The sequence below is a fragment of the Enhydra lutris genome, unplaced genomic scaffold (assembly GCF_002288905.1).
Source record: "Enhydra lutris kenyoni isolate GAN:26980312 unplaced genomic scaffold, ASM228890v2 scaffoldscaffold60, whole genome shotgun sequence".
NCBI lineage: Eukaryota > Metazoa > Chordata > Mammalia > Carnivora > Mustelidae > Enhydra > Enhydra lutris.
The window spans coordinates 3320563-3336331 of NW_019154144.1; positions in this window are offsets into that span (position 1 = coordinate 3320563).

Here is a 15769-nt window from a genome sequence, read left to right on the forward strand (position 1 = left end):
CCATGTGATCTACTTTGGTCAATAGAATGGGAGTACAAGTGTCAGGTGTTGTCTCTTGGTGAAAGTCTTTAAGACAGAATGTGCAAATTCTTGTCCTCTCTTTCCCTGGCATGGGTCCACCACATTGCAGTTGAAGGGGTGGAGGCCCCTGTCTCTGAGTGAGGACATCATAGATCAGAGCTTCTTGAGAAGGACATGTATTGTGAGTAAAAATAAGCCTTTTTTCTTTTTTTAAAAGAGTATTTGACAATGAAGCATCCCTGGGGCTAGAATACATCCATAGTTGTATTTCTCCATTTCCAGACCTCCTTTGAGTCTTTTCTAAAGTTCTCTGGGGTCAACATAAAACATAAGAATGTAACAGCATGCGTTAGATTGTAATATAGTTTGATCATATTCAGTGACCAGTTTATGGTGATCTCTCCTAGAAAGGGTAACACATCCTGTCCCTCACATGTGTCTGTGCAACTTCCTTTGCCCAGTGAAATGTGAGCAAAAGTGATATATAGTTTGCTGCATTTTCCCCCTCTTGCTACAGCAACCGCTAATGTGCCAAGAAGAAACTGCCTGTCACCTTGGGTCCTACAGTCAAAATGAAATAGAGTAGAAGTACATTTGACCCTTGATAGAATAATGTGAGAGAGAAATAAATCTGTATCATGTAAGCCTCAGAGAGTTTGGGGGTCATTTCTTTTTTTTTTTTTTTTTTTTTTTTTAAAGATTTTTTTTTTTTTTTTGACAGAGAGAAATCACAAGTAGGCAGAGAAGCAGGCAGAGAGAGAGAGGAGGAAGCAGGCTCCCCGCCGAGCAGAAAGCCCGATGTGGGGCTTGAACCCAGGACCTGGGATCATGACCTGAGCCGAAGGCAGCGGCTTAACCCACTGAGCCACCCAGGCGCCCTTGGGGGTCATTTCTTAACTGCAGCACAACATGGCTTAACCTCAAACCCATGACATTTAGAAAACACCAGCAAATTTGGGAACTGAATATTACCATTTTGGGAGAAGAGGAATTTTCAGATCTTCTCATCCTATTAGGCCTCCTTCCCCAGAGTGGATGGGGAAATAACCCTTATTTATCCTTATACTCAACTCTATTAGTTCTTCTCCAGAAAGAGGACTTGCTGATCTGGTAGAGTTCAAGGCATTTCCTGGCTTGTGCTTTGCTACTGAACTGGTCTTGAAGGTCAAGATGGACAAGAGGCACTTCCTTTTTTACATTCTGCTTCCACAGAACTATGCTCCTGGGAGAGTGTATCAGTTCTGCCTATTTAATTGCTTGGGCAGGTTGACTTGCTCTGCTCTACAGACCCAGCCATGTAATATTTGGAAGGGAAGCCTCCTGGCCTCAACTTTATTCAGCCATGTTTGTTTATTTAGCCATATTCAGCCATATTCACCATGGATACAACCTCAGCCATACGCATCCAATTTAATGATAGCCCAGCAATGGGATTATTGTTCAAGCAGTACTTTGGCTACTGTTCCTCAGGTGTGGGACAGTCAGGAATAAACCCCCACAGGAAAGGAGGAATGAGTGATCTATTACCCCAAACACCATTTCAAATGCTAAACAACTCCTTTAAACTTACTATCCATTTATCTGTAGGATTTCCCAAATAAAAGCAGTATCGCCAGTAGCTCACCCTATATTATTGTTTCCAGATAGCCTTCAGCAGAAATTTAACGTGGTCTTGAGGGAGAAGTATACAGAAACAAAATAAAGAATAAGTGCTCAGTCGAGACTCTGTATGGGCCTATTTCCAATGAGCTTTTATTTTTTTTTTAATGGAAGTATTTAGAGGGGGAGGGGTTATTGGAAGGATTTTGGAAAATGAAGCTATAGAACTTTAGGTGGAGTCAATGCGTTCTTACTGAGCTACCTTCCCACCAGGCAGGTGCACGCTGGTTTTCCTTATAAAACTCACTTTAGTATTAACCCATTAATATGTTGCCTACATAGCTCGGCCACTGACACATAATTTAAACAAGTAGGATGAACATTGGAGAGGACCACAGCATAATAGTATTTTTTAAAGATTCTATTTTTAAACAAGTATTTCACAGTCAGATAATTCTCATAAGAAAAAGCACTGAGCTCTGAATGCCCAAAATGAAAAGAATGTTCAGAAGTGGGAATTGTGACTATTTAAAGTATATTCCTATTGGTTTTTTTTCTTTGATTCAAGTCTTGCATGAATAACTGGGGTTTTGGCTTGTTTGGGATGACTTTCACATTTGCAAATTAATGACCCAGTCCTAGCTGGGATGGTAATGTCCAAATACTTGATTTTGAAAACAAACCCAGATTCTGGAATTTTTTAATAGCTCCGATCCAGGATTGGATTGTCATTTATTTGTGCTCATTGTGTCTCTCTGTGTCAAGTGAATAAATAAAATCTTTAAAAAAATAAAGCATAAATCCAGGACTGACAGAAAGAAAACCTAACTGAGTACAAGATCGGGGTAGTTTGAATGAAGGAAAGCGATTCACTTGAATTTAAACTGCAGTGGTTCCAATAACTCAGTCAATATACCAATTTCTTCAATCTGTCATCACTGAGAAATTATGGGAACTTGAAATTTATAAAAAATGATTTCTTATGATGTTACTAGGGTAATTGAACAGATATATATATAAGCATCTAGTTTATGTGCAGATACAAAGGCAAATTCAATAGGGTATTGAAACAGAATTATAATAGGATTCAATAGATGCTATGAATGTGATATAATTATGTACAAAGGAATAAAAGAATTATGTACAAAGGATGTGACTGGGCTGGGGTGGGGGGTTAAGGACAAGGAAAAATACTAGAATTCATTTTGTATTTTTTATCTCCTATTTTAAATTTTTCCGGTTTTGTGTGTTTTTAGATATATATAATTGGTATAGTGACACCCATGTAATTCATAAGTAGATATAGGTAGATATGTTGCATAACCAATTGTTCAGAGAGCAGTGCTAAAGGAGAACAGAAACAGGAATCACTTGATCTGAAGTGTGGAACTCGGGACGACTTCTCCATACAAGCAATATTCGATCTGAGTCATACAGGAAGCCTGTGAGTTTGCCAGGCAGAAAAGTGGGGGAACCATCTTAGTCAGAAGGAAAATATAGCAGTGTTTTCTCCTATGTGTGAAAGAACATGTCACTTTTGTGAATGGGATGTGCTCTGAGAGAGTCCTGCATCCATGGTGGGACATGCGAGGGAAGGGAGAGGTAGAGCCCATGGTGGAAAGGCTGAGATTAGAGTGTGAAGAACTGAGGATGCCAAGTTCATGAACTTGGAGGGAAAGGAGGGGAGGAAAGAAAAGGATAATCAGACCTTTCTACTGCCCCATTGGACCAATCTGTGGGATTCTCTTGGCTATGATCCTAGGATGCTATGAAGCTAGGAGTGGGTCTCTCTCTGTTGGAGGAAGAAGCAATGAGACTCAGACACTCTCTAGCCTCACCTAACACACAGAATGTAGCTCTAACCAAAAGAAGGTCTCAGACTTTTAACTATTGGACTGTGATGAGTCCTCCAGAACTCTATAACCAAATTGATATTGTCGGTTAGCACAATTTCAATCTTAGACATGTGGCTGGACAAGGATTATCTTTGGACTCATTCCTTTTTCCACTGTTAATAGTATTTTATTCCTATTGCTAGATATCTGTCTAAAAATCATAAATAACCAAATCATGAAATTGAAAGCAATAATGCACAGTACTTGACGTTGTTGGCAACTTCTTGTGTTCACCACAGGTCCTAGTTGCAAGCAACAGAAGTCACTCTGACTGATTTAAGAAGAAAAGGGACACAAAGGTATTGGCTAGCTCAAATAATCTGGGGGGTTGGGGATGGACATGGGGTGAATGCTTGGAGCCAGGCTCGGAGGCCAGGAAGCCAAGAATGAGTCTCCCGAGTCGTGCTGGAAATTGATCCATTGATTCTGCTGCTGGCCCCAGATGTTGCTGCTCCTCCCCACGCTGGAGGAGCCTGTTGCTGCTGCCACCGTGCGCTGCAGAGTACACCTGGAAGCACTCCTAGCTTCTCATTCTGAGCTTGGGGCACAAGTGTCTGGTTGGCAGAGTCTAGTTTTTGCCCCTGCTTCCTAGCTGCAATGCAGGGTGGGAAGGTGATCAGGCTCTGCCTATAGTAAGATGCGGAATTTCGCGAATGTAGCAAAGGGACTCAGATGCTGGAAAGTCAAAAGGAAAGCTAAATGTCCACTTTCCAACTCTTTTGGAAGTGTCCCAGCTTATGTTCATGGCACTGCCAAGTCTGGCTCCTGTCTTGCATGTCAGATTGCTTTGTCACTAGCTTCTCTTCCTGCCCTTGACCCTTCAATGAGGACAGCCCCTGTGGTATTATATAAATCAGCCCTTATGGTTTTCCTTGCTTCCTGGCACAGAGCTCCTAAACCCTTGGAATTTCCTAAATGATAAGGGTGACAGGAGTTTCTTTTGTCGAAGTGTTTCTTAGGGATCCCCTAGATAGCTTCAGGATGCAGACTGGTTGCCAGAAAGATCAAGCCTTGATTAGAAGTTGGAACTTTCAGTCTCAAACAACACTGCTGCACCCCCACACCCACCTCCTGGGAGAAAAGAGATTGAGACTAGAGGCTAGAGATTGAGTATATCACCAAAGGCCAGTTATATAATCCATCATGGTTATGGAATGAGACCTCCATAAAAACCCCTAAATGATGGTATTTGGAGAGCTTCCCAGGCAGTGAATACATCTGTGTGCTGGGAGGGTGGTTCTCCCCAGCTCCATGAGGACAGACGCTCCTGTGTTTGGGATCCTTCTGGACTCACCTATGTACCTCTTCATCTGGTTTTTCATTTGTATCCTTTCTAATAAACTGGTCAACCTAAGCGAAGTGTCTTTCTGGGTTGTGTGAGTTGTTGTAGCAAATTATTGAAACTGAAGAGGAGATTTTGGAACCCCAGATTTATAACCTATCAGTCGGAAATATAGGTGACCCTGAACTTGCAATTGGTATCTGAAGTGGGGGCAGTCTGTGGGAACCTTTTCCCCTACAGGATCTGACACCTACTGCAGGAGGAGGATGCCACTCAACTATTGTCAGAGGCTTGAGATATCGTGTTGCAAAAGACACCAAATATTTGGTACCAAGATGGAAAAAACCTAACAGCTGCCAGCATGATGTCCCTGACTTGGTGTCCTGCTATTTGCCACTCTCTTTATTGACTCCTGTGAATTTTTTTCCAAGTATTCTGTGGTTCCTTCCAAATCTGTATTTCAGCCACCGACCCTTCTCTAAGTTCCAGTCCTCCCATCTATCTGCTTATGGAAAGTTTCTATTTAGATGGCCCACTCTCACCTCAAATACACTTTGTCAGAAAACCAAAATCTTTTAAATCCTTGTGTTCTTTTCCTTGCTTACGTCACTGTGGTACTTAGTGACTAGGATTCCAAACTTCAGAATCATGGTTAATTCCTTCCAGCTAATCCTAAATCTTTCTGATTTATCCTTCACGACAACTCTTGCATTCGCGTTCCTTTCTAATTCTGCAGCCCAGGCTCGAGTTCAGCTCCTTTTTGGGTTATGTCTGGACTGTTGCAACAGTCTTCAACCCGCCTCACTGCCATCTGTCTGTACTCTCTCCAGTGCATCCTGGACTCTGCCACCAGAGTCTTCTTAATGGGCTGCCTCCCTGAGTGTCAGCCTCTCAACGATGCAATGGTTTCCTCCTGACTGTCAGAGAAAGAACACCTTTGCAAGCCTGCTATTCAAGGCCTCACCATCTTGTTTCAACTCCTTTACTCTGTTCTAGCATCATATAGTCTCAATTCAACCTCAAACATTTAAACAAACTAAGAAATGTTATCATGCATTTCTGCACAATAGAAGATGTTGATTTCACAGAAAGAAGATGTTAATTTCAGTCTTTCAGAGGTCATTTAAATTCAATGCCTGCAATGTGTCTCCTTGCAATCTCTTCTCTTCCATGACTACTGCTCCCATTTGAATTTGCCCCCACTCTCAGCCAACCCGAGTGCTTTAGTGAGTCCCGCGGCCTCCCTGAGCAGAGACATAGCCCACAACTCAAGATTTGAAGTTTCCTTCTTTCTTCTCTTTCATTTTATATCCCTCCAAAAGTAGATGTCACAAGGCAGGAAAACACAAAAAACAGAGGACTTGCCTACTCTTGGAAGCCATTGACAATTTAAGCCAAATATTCGAACATCCACTTGACTTAAAGTTACAGAAATGCTATTTCTGAAAATCGTATTTTCATTTGTGTAAGACATTATCGTGCGAAGCTATTTTATTGTTATCAAAATTGGGGAATTACAAAGGAAGTATGTTTTTAGAAATAAAGAGACAAAAATTTGCTTCTATTTTGGCTCTATCTTTTTCTATTAAAACAAATGATGTCTGTATCTCTAAACCAAATATTTCTCTTGCTGACTAATGAGAAGTCCTCAGGGCCCTGTGGCCTCCTTTTGTGGGGGTCTGGTCAGCTGTACCCTCTCTTCCCAGAGACTTGAGGCCTCACCAGGGCAGGGCTCTTCTCCAGGGCTTGCTACTCTCCTCTCCAGACAGCTTCCTATCTGTTCCCCTGATGCCATCTTTGTGTGCTACCAGTATAGTTTCTGACATGATCACCTGTAGCCACATTAGTCTATTAGGCCTCTTGCAAATATTTCTCTCACTTCACTGACTTTATGTCTTTTTCTCCCCCACCCCTTTTCCATTTCTTCCAGTTTGGATCCTTCCCTCATTTCAGAGGGAAAACCAAAATCTCTATTCAAATCCTACCTTCTTCCTGAAAACATCCTTGATTATCCAACCCAGACGTTTTTCCCAAGGACACTCAAAACTGTTCGATTCATCTGGACTTCTCCTCTAGCCGCCTTGTTCAGCAATTATTTTCATGGTTACTTGATAAATAGTAAAGAGCTGTACAAAGGTCAGCTACAGAGACTTTGCTATCTTTTCTTTCTAGATAAATGGTAAGTTTCTGAAGGGCAGAGGCTGAGTTCTGAAAACTGAACCTTGCCCATACCCCCTAGCATCTAGCATAGCATCTCTTCAGAGCAGACACTGGGGTGGTGGAAGATGGGGGCTCAGAGGGAGTGGATGCTGGACAGTGCCCAGCAGTATGCAGCTCTCCTCTAACTGAGGACTGCACCCCGTACCCTCCTGGGAAACCCGAGCGGAGATGACTGTTCCCTGTTGCTGGAGGCCTTTGACTGCTGGTGCATGGCTCTCCAGCAGACACCTCTACTACAACAATGACTGTGAAGGAGAACTTGAAGCAGGCAGCCTGAGATCATGGACAATGAAGCACAGCTGACCTGGAGGGTCGCCTGGGCCAGCAGCAGACTTGGTAGGAGCAAGAAGGCCTTGGTAATTGTAAGCCACTGAAATTTTTGAGTTGTCTGTTACCACAATATAACTTGGCCCATCTAACATACTTACTTTAAATTCCTGATGATTAAGGGTTTAATTAGGTAACTGGAAACCGAAGTGGAATCCTTGGAAATCTGGGGCTTCCAATGCAACAAATCTAAAACTAAACAGGGCAAGAGAAAGGGTTTTGGAATCAGACCAGGGTTTGAGTCCTGGCACCCATGCTTTAGAAGTTACATGTCCTGAATGGGTGGTTTTCAAACCTTTTGGTCGCAGACCCCTGTATACTCTTAAAAATTATTGAGGACCCTGAAGAACTTTTGTTTATGTGGGTCATATCTATGAATATTTGCTGTAATAGATATGAGACCCAAGAAATGTAAACATATTAATAGACAAAAAGCAACAATAATTAACCCATCATCTGTTGATATATCCTTAGATAAATAACTATATTTTCCAAAAGAAAAAACGAGGGAGAAGAGTGTTGTTATTTCACATTTTTGTAGATTCTTTAATGTTTATTTTAATAGAAAATGAGTGGATTTTTTTCATACTTGTTTTTTAATTTTGTCTGGTGGGATATATTGTTTTGGATGAGTTAAGCAAAGAAAATCCAGCTTCACAGAGACACAGTTGAAAAATGGAGGGATCTTAAATAATCTTTTCATTTACTTGCAGACGCTCTTTGGTACTACACCAAAACTTGAGATGTTTGGGAGTTTCTTAAACATTCATTGTAAGGGGTGCCTGGGTGGCTCAGTGGGTTAAAGCCTCTGCCTTCAGCTCAGGTCATGATCTCAGGGTCCTGGGATTGAGCCCCACATTGGGCTCTCTGCTCAGCAGGGAGCCTGCTTCCTCCTCTCTGCCTGCCTCTCTGCCTACTTGTGATCTCTGTCAAAGAAAAAAAAAATCTTAAAAAAAAAAAAGACATTCATTGTAACATGGAATCTGAAGCCATTATCAGTGAACTTTTATATTGTGTTACATTAAACCCCATTGATAGATGGCTTATCTTTCACTTTGAATAGAACTTTCTAAAACCCATTCATGATTTTGTAACATCACACACAGGTCATTTGGAGAATATTGTTTCATGGAAATATGCAGATCTTCCAAATGTTGACACATGTCAGTGTGTGATATAAAAAAAAATTATATTTCTTATCACCACTTTTGATTTCATGGAAAAGTTTTTAAGGATTGGGAAGCTATTAAGCTCATGGCTGCAGATACAAGTTTTCCAAAACTCAAGTTTCATGTCAAAGCTTGAGTTTTACTGATGGCAACAAATACCATCAATTGGGGGCCTGGGTGGCTCAGTGGGTTAAAGCCTCTGCCTTGGGCTCAGGTCATGACCTCAGGGTCCTAGGATCCAGCCCCCGCAGCTGGCTCTCTGCTCAGCAGGGAGCCTGCTTCCCAGCCCCCCTCTCTGCCTGCCTCTCTGCCTACTTGTGATCTCTGTCAAATAAATAAATAAAATTTATTTAAAAAAAAATACCATCAATTGTTCTTCTTGAAGTGCCAGGCTCACTTGGTTTATTTTTGAGAAACATTGGCCCAGTCCCTAAGGTTGAATAGCTATAGTTTGTCAGTCTATCAACGAAAAATGGTGTTCTGTAAGAAGAGCAGCTAGTTCAGCTTGCAACTCAAGCAATCACACACATGCTTTTTCTTGAGAGGATGTTATAGTTTGATATACAGGAGAAGTACTTTCAGGCCACACCTCAGTTTCGCCACACAAAATATCAAAAAGATAGGTACTCGGTATAATTTCAGAAAATGAGTAATTTGCTTCATTAAGCAGTAACTTGGCTTTTATGTTGTTGTTGCCGCTGCCTTGATGAGTGCTTAGGCGATAACCATTTTACCCACCCTGCTTTCTGCACCAGTGGTGGAAACAAAGAGAAAAAAGCAAATAATATTTCAGTATCGTTCCAAACGTTTTGAGAATTGAATGAAATATTGCCTTGAGAATTGAATAAAATTTTAACAAGAAGTAATGCATGTAAAGCCCTTAGTAGAGTGCCTCATATACACACGTTTATTACACATTAGCAATTATTATTCATCTATTGATTTTATAAGGGTATAGCTGTCATTAATAATGGTAGTACTGATAATCTGTTTTTCCTTGCCAACTCCCTCCTTGGCAGATCTCCATTTTAGTTCATTGCTCCTTCTGTGGTCTCTTTGTTCCAGCTGATACCTGTTCACCCACAAGAACTGTACTATTGATCTGACCTCTGTTGTGCATTCACAGTGATCCCTTCTCTTCCCGCTGCTACCATCTTGGTTAAAGAGCATGACTTCATGGAAAGAAACTGCCACTAAAGGCAATTCTGTCTTTGACCTGCTTAAGACTCAGTTTACTACTCTGTAAAGTGGGAATGAGAATAGTCCTTTTATATTTTTTTGGAGGGTTAAATGAAGTAACATATTTGAAACTTAACATATTTGAAACTGGCCGAGTGCTCAGCTATGGTGTGTGGTCCACACATCTTAGTTTCCCTTTCTTCATCACACTCTAATGACTTTGTTTTGTTTTCTGTTTTTTTCTTTTTAAGTTTTTATTTTACTTCCAGTTAATTAACATACAGCATTAATATTAGTTTCAGGCGTACTGTTTTGTAACAATTCTTGCCTCTTTTCCTTCCCCTCTCCAATTAATCCAAAATGCTACCATCGAATTACTTTTTTCCCAGCAGAGCTCTTTCGGGAAATCAGTACCCAGCACACATGAACTGGGGATATATTATGTTCTGGGTTTTCTGATAGTGGTTGCAGACTTAGGACAAAAGATACGCCTTGAGAGCTTCAGTCTCACAGTGGAGGGTTTTGTCATCACTGCTGAAGCATCTTTCTCATCTCTCCACTGCCCTCCCTGAGAGACTCACGTGGCATTTAAAGTCCTTCTCAAGGCAGCCCAAACCGGGTTCTCCTTCATATTTCTTATGTGCTCGTCAAACTGAACTCAACAGTCTTTGAAGCTCCCAGGTTCCACGTGACCGTGCCCCCTGTTAACTCTGTTGGAATGCCCTTCTCACCTTTTCTAGCTGTGGATAGCCCATCTGTTCCCTAACCCCCAGGTCACTCCCCACCGTGTGTGAGACCTTTTCTGGTCCCCCAGGGTGATGAGCTGTCCTTCTCCCCGCACTTCTGTCGTACTTTGTTCAAATGCTTCTTAGTTAGAGTATTTGTCGTATTCTACGTGAGCTCATGGCATTAATGCATATCTTGGTCCTCTCAGTGGGACTGTGATCTCCCCAGGAAATGTATTTCTCTTCCCAACTTCAGTAAGTCATGTGAGGGCCTCATACTTGCAGTTACTCTGGACATGTTTATTGATGGAGAAATGAAAACCAATTTTTATTCATTTTGTCAAGTTTATTAACCAGGATCCTACACCTGAAAGCAGCTATGGTAAAATAAAGAACTGCTTACTACCAACAGCACCAAAAACGCCAATACATTTCGTGTAAGCTGCTAGGCAGTCATGGCCCAGATCGTCTGCTCTTTAAGAATAGTCTTTGTAAAAGCACAGTATAACTTTCTATTCATGTATGTATGCATGTATATATGTATGTCTTCTTCATTTTCTTTCATTACTTTCTGGTAGTTTCCAACATACAGGTCTTTCATCTCCTTGGTTAAATTTATCCCTAGGTATTTTATTGTTTTTAATGCAATTGTAGATGGGATTGTTCCTTTATCTTTCTGATAGTTGATTATTAGTGTACAGAAACAACAGATTTTTGTGTACTTAATTTGTATCCTGCAACTTTACTGAATTTGTTTTATTAGTTCTAAGTTGTCTGATGGAGTTTTTAGGGTTTTCTACTTTTAATATCATGTCATATGGAAATAGTGCAGATCCCACTGTTGGTGGGAATGTAAACTGATGCAGCCACTATGGGAAACAGTATGGAGATTTCTCAAAAAAATTGAAAATGGGTGAAAGACCCAAATGTGAGACAGGAATCCACCAAAATCTTAGCGGACACAGGCAGCAGTCTCTTTGACCTTGGCCGCAGCAACGTCTTGCTAGGCACATCTCCAGAGTCAAGGGAAACAAAAGTAAAAATGAACTATTGGGGCTTCATCAGAATAAAAAGCTTTTGCACAGCAAAGGAAACAATAAAACTAAAAGGCAACCTACAGAATGGGAGAAGATATTGGCAAATTACATATCAGATAAAGGGCTAGTATCCAAAATCTATAAAGAACTCATTAAACTTAATAACCCCAAAACAAAAACTCCAATCAAGATATGGGCCAAAGACATGAACAGACATTTCTCCAAAGAAGACACACAAATGGCCAACAGACACATGAAAAAATGCCCAACATCGCTCACCATCAGGGAAATACAAATCAAAACCACAATGGGATACCACCTCACACTGGTCAGAATGGCTAGAATTAACCATTCAGAAAACAACAGATATTGGTGAGGATTTAGAGAAAGGGGAACCCTCTTGCTCTGTTGGTGGGAATGCAAACTGGTGTAGTGACTGTCTAAAACAGGATGGGGTTTCCTCAAAAAGTAAAAAAAATACAACTACCGGGCGCCTGGGTGGCTCAGTGGGTTAAGCCGCTGCCATCAGCTCAGGTCATGATCTCAGGGTCCTGGGATCGAGTCCCGCATTGGGTTCTCTGCTCGGCAGAGATCCTGCTTCCCTCTCTCTCTCTCTGCCTGCCTCTCCATCTACTTGTGATCTCTCTCTGTCAAATAAATAAATAAAATCTTAAAAAAAAAAATACAACTACCCTACAACCCACCAATAGCAATACTAGGTATTTATCCAAAGGACACAAAAGTAGTGATTCAAAGGGGCACCTGCACCCCAGTGTTCATAGCAGCAATGTCCACAATAGCCAAACTATGGAAAGAGCCCAGATATCCATCAACAGATCAATGGATAAAGAAAATGTGGTATATACATACAATGGAATATTACTCAGCCATCAAAAAGAATGAAATCTTGCCATTTGCAATGACATGGATGAACTGGAGAGTATTATCCTAAGTGAAATAAGTCAGTCAGAGAAAGACAATCACCATATGGTTTCACTCATATGGGGAATTTAAGAAACAAAACAGATGAACATACGGGAAGGGAAGGAAGAATAAGATAAAACCAGAGAGGGAAGCAAACCATAAGTCTCTTTATAGGGAACAAACTGAAGATTGGTGGAAGGGAAGTGTGTGTGGGGATGGGGTAACTGGGTGATGGGCATTAAGAAGGGCACTTGATGTAATGAGTACAGGGTGTTATAGGCACCTGATGAATCACTAAATTCTACCCCAGAAACTAATAGTACACTATATGTTAACTAACTTGAACTAAAATTAAAAAAAAAAAGTAAAAATAGAACTACAATATGATCCAGCAACTCTACTTCTGGATATTTATTTGAAGGAAATGAAAACCAGTTTGAAAAGATATCTGCACCCTAATGTTCACTGCAGCATCATTTACAATAGCCAAGATACAGAAAAAACCCAAGGGTCCGTCGATGAATGAATAGATAAAGGAAAAAAAATAATAAAGAATATTATTCAGCCATGAAAAAGAATAATCTTACCATTGGCAACAACATGTATGAACCTTGAAGGCATTATGCTAAGTAAATAAGTCAGAGAAAGACAAATACTAAATGATCTTTCTTATATGCAGAAACTAAAATATATATATATATATAAGCAAACTCAGACGCAGAAAATAGATTGGTTCCCAGAGGCAGGGAGATAGAGGATAGGAGAAATGGGGGAATTATGTGTTTGCTTTTGATTTAAATATATTGAGTAATAATAAAAGGGAATGGCTTATGGAGGGGAGATCAAATATACTTAAACTGCATTAAAAAAAGTGAAATACAGATACTTCCTATTGCTCCTCTTGATTCACCTATTAGGAGCAATTCCTGAATTTTACTGAGAACAGGAGGATATGTGATTCTGGAAAGGAGAACAAAACAGTCAAGTGGATGATCTATTTCTGATCAGAAGTATCTAGGAGATAGCTTTTTTTTTTTTTTTCCTTCCAGAGAAGTTTTTATACCATACAGTATCTTCAAAAGAACAGAAAACCAAAAAAACCCTTAGCTTTGGATTTCTGGGCTTGTCCTGGGGCCTGCCAAGATGGTACGTTTTATTTCCTGGATCTTGGTTCAGAGCTGTTAGTTTGTGAGAATCCTGTGGTTAAGCCTCTTTGGGTAAATGTCTTGTTGGAAAGTCTGGCTTAATGGGTTTTACCTATGGCTTTTGAATAGCTTTGGAAGAAAAGTGAGAGCAGCTCCTCTAGGATGTTGGAGAGACCACCTTATTTGTGTTAGCAGAGCCTTCCTCCTGGGACCTCCTTAGCACCGGCTGCAGAGCCAAGCTGTGACCCCTGGATTTACCTTGAGCCATGAAGGTTCCTGCTGTGTGTCTTGTCCTTTCTTTCCCTCCCTCCCTTTCTTCCTTCCTTCCTTCCTTCATTTCTCTTTCTTTCTTTCTCAAGATTTTATTTATTTGAGAGAGAGAAAGCATGCATGAGCAGGGGGGAAGGGCAGAGGAAGGAGAAGCAGATGCTCCGCTGAGCAGGGAGCCTGACACGGGGCTCCTTCCCAGGACCCCGAGATCATGACCCAAGCCAAAGGCAGTCACTCAACCAACCAAGCCGCCCAGGTGCCTCGCTATATGTCTTTTCTTCCTGTCTCACTCTTCTCCCATAGGGAATGAAGATTCTCATGCTTCTCTAAAGTTTAAAGCTTCAGGTGAAGTGATCGGGGGCTCTCCTGTTACCAGATGAGCACTGATTCTGGGGACGTGGAACATGGCTGGCAGACGGTTAATCATAGGTCTGATGATTATAATGATCTTATGTCCTGGAGACCCAGTTTTAGACATTCCAGTTCGCTGTCAGACCCTAGGCCTGATTTCAGGTTTTTGAAAATAATCCCGAAGGTCACTTCTGTGTGTGCAAAGAGAACTGCTCTCCTGAGCCTTGTGAGGGGCCCGTCTAGAGTGGAGAGTTGGAATCTGTCCCTTGGTCTTTGCTGGTACAGGAACTTCCAGGTCATGGGAGAGAGAGAGAGCAGGCTGGGAGGGGGCTGGGTAAGAAGCCTGTGCCACCCAATGGCCACTTCCCAGAATACCACACTTCTTCGGGCTGATCTGCTTTGTGTGTATTGCGCCTCTATCTGGGATGCCTTTCCTCTTTTTCTCAGCCCAGGAACCTATTTCTCCTTTAAGACCCTGCACAATTCACTTCTGTCTTACTGATGGATTCTATGGCCACCATTTTGTTTTTCCCTCTGTATGTTCCAAAGTGTTTCCTTCCACTTGTCCTGTAGCATTTATCACAGAGCAGTAAAATTACTTATGAACATTTTAAAAAAAATATTTATTTGAGAGAGAGAGAGAGTGCATGCATGCATGCATAGAGGGAGAATGTTTGCACACAGAGGGAGAGGGAGAAGCAGGCTCCATGCTGAGCAGGGAGCCCGAAGCAGGGCTCCATCCCAGGACCCTGAGATCATGACCAGAACTCAAGGCAGATGCTTAACTGACTGAGCCACCCAGGAGCCCCAGGAACATTTTTTTTTTTTTAAGATTTATTTATTTATTTTAGAGAGAGGGAGTGCACATGCTTGCAGGGGGAGGGGCAGAGGGAGAGAATCTTCAAGCCGACTCCCTGCTGAGCGTGGAACCCAGCCCAGCCCAAAAGAGCCTAACACGGGGCTTGATCCCACAACCCATGAGACCATGACCTGAGCTGAAACCAAGACATAACAGGCCCTCCTTCCTCAAAAAAGGGGACTCCTCCTTCCACCCCTGCACAGGGGAGGGACCTGCCTCCAGGGGCCAGTACAGGGGCGGCATCTTAAATCAAGATGAGAGAACCCCAGGAAGAGAGAGCGAAGGCCTGGTCTTTTTTTCAGATCCTAATCTTAGAGTTTAAGAGATTTATTTTTCCCCGTTGAAAGCTGTCCCCTTACAGTTGGTGTTTCAGATGGCACGCGGTGCCTCACCACGAATCTGTTAGTGTCCTCACGGGCACATTTTGTTCCAGGAAGCTCTCAACTTGTTTTTGGGAGAGGAACTCCCAGGAAGTCCATTTATCATATGACTAGAGTAAGTGAAAGGTAATCCTTTTTAAAATGTGAGTTATGGAGCTTCGAAATGTACCATTTATCTATGTCTGCTGTGGAACGGGGGAACATCAGGGCAGGTTTATTCCTTAAACAGAGTGTGCTCTCCATTGTCTTTAGGGCTCCGTATCCCACACCCTGTTCCAGCGCACAAAATACTCTCCTGTGGTGAATTCTGCGGAAAACACTGATGCACCTGGAGTTCCTTGTTACCAAACATTAAGTATGTCTTTGAACACATGCATGGTAAGCAA